Here is a 1,723-nt window from a genome sequence, read left to right as displayed (position 1 = left end):
ACTAGAACAAAATATATTTGTTTCAATATTTCTTAATTAGAATTAGAATAAGGTGAAAAATATTATCATTCACATCAAGTGAAGCTTAATAAAAGGATGAACATTAGCAAATAATTGATATAACAAAATTTATGTACATGTAATCATGCACACAATAAAGTTGAGCACTCTTACTGCTAGTGAGCGAGCACCCAACCAACTTAGTGAACCACTTGTTGTTTCTACAAAAGATATAATGTTGAACGTCAGGGCCCAATGCAATTAAATATCAGAAACAACATATTAAGAAGGCATGTGTGTTTACATTAGAAAGCAGAGCTGCATTAGTCAGTTTTGAGTTCTTCTTGCTGAAAATCATGATTATAGTCAGAACTAACATCATTTTAAATAATCATAAGAGTACTAAAGTTTGAATATAGATCCACGTTTGATGATGCAAACATACCTTGTCTGATGTTGATACCGCAGTTACTATTTGTTTCTCACTATGTAGGGGGTTTGTTTTCTTGGTCTGAATTGTAGTACAACAACAAATTAGAAATAAAAATGTGATACATCAGAGTTCTGTAGTAAGTTCCAAATAACAAGAGTGAACTAACATTCTGTGCAGCAGCATTTTTCTCCACTTGCCCTGCATTGCCATTTTGAACCAAACTTTCTTTGTTCTGTGATCAAGCAATACACAAGTTTTGGATGAATAGAAGTGAGAGATAACACTGCAAAGAATCATGCATAACAGTTTGATCCTCTACAATGCGAGCAAACCTTATCTGCGGGATTGTTTGATGATTGCGAGTCCAGACCTGGGGCACCACTCTGCTTGATCTGCAGTGAAAGGCAAGATCAATAGGTAGTTTTTATAAGTTTCATCTGGAATGCAAAGCCACATGCATACAGTACCATCAAATTATTTGGCTCCTCAACCATTGGGAGTTGAATTAAGACGTGAGACAATATATATCAGACGTGAGACAATATATATCAGTATGTGTGATTTCAGGTCTAACTTATGTTGCCTCCATCGGTCTCTAACTGTTTTTAATATATATGGTTCCAGTCGAGAAGGATAAAGGAACCTCATCTATGGAGTACATAATAAAATCAGAAAACAATAGAAAAACTCAAATTTAAGGCAAAATATAAGAATCTGGTAAAAGAAACTAATGTACTACAGTTTACCTTTACTTGATCAAGTATAGCCTTTAAGTTTATCCTTATATTAGTTTCTTTATCTTTTTCTCCTATCAACAATCTCCAATCCTTGTAGGACAAGCTACACAAGGATCCATTCCTAGCTATCGTGCCAAGAAAGTTTCCAGGATGTTTAGCTTCTTTCCCAATTGGCTGATCTAAATCATTGCACTTAACCACAATCCTTTTCCCAAGAGGAAGGTTCCAAATATCTTTAAGCTTTCTCTTCTTACGCCCTTTTGTTCCTACAGTTACAACTGACCAATTTTACATGAACACAAAAAATAGTTTGCATGAGAATATTCAACTCAGAATTATCACATATGAATATTAAGAATTTTCTATTGCAATGAATAAGGAATATATAACTTCCAAATTACCTTCGTCATTATCATCATCATCATCATCATCACAATCTGTGGATACTTCTTCATCGTTACTTGTTATTACTTGATGATCAGATGATTCTGGAACTTGTTCGATACAATTTTGGTGCTCGATATGTGCCTCCACCAAATATTCTTCATTGGAT

General features: G+C 34.1%; 1 long non-coding RNA gene across 1 annotated transcript; it reads right to left on the bottom strand.

Moving 5' to 3' along the window:
• Positions 1 to 445: 445 nt before the first annotated feature.
• Positions 446 to 1,440, bottom strand: LOC127347108 (uncharacterized). The gene is made up of 4 exons (XR_007879609.1): positions 1,180 to 1,440; positions 766 to 825; positions 600 to 665; positions 446 to 511 (listed from the first exon to the last, which is right to left on the bottom strand). It is a non-coding gene; the product is annotated as an uncharacterized lncRNA (long non-coding RNA).
• Positions 1,441 to 1,723: the final 283 nt, after the last annotated feature.

Source organism: Lolium perenne, chromosome 1, assembly GCF_019359855.2.
Source record: "Lolium perenne isolate Kyuss_39 chromosome 1, Kyuss_2.0, whole genome shotgun sequence".
In the NCBI taxonomy this organism is placed as follows: Eukaryota; Viridiplantae; Streptophyta; class Magnoliopsida; order Poales; family Poaceae; genus Lolium; species Lolium perenne.
Note: the sequence above shows the minus strand (reverse complement) of the source record. Positions and strands in the feature narration are given on the sequence as shown.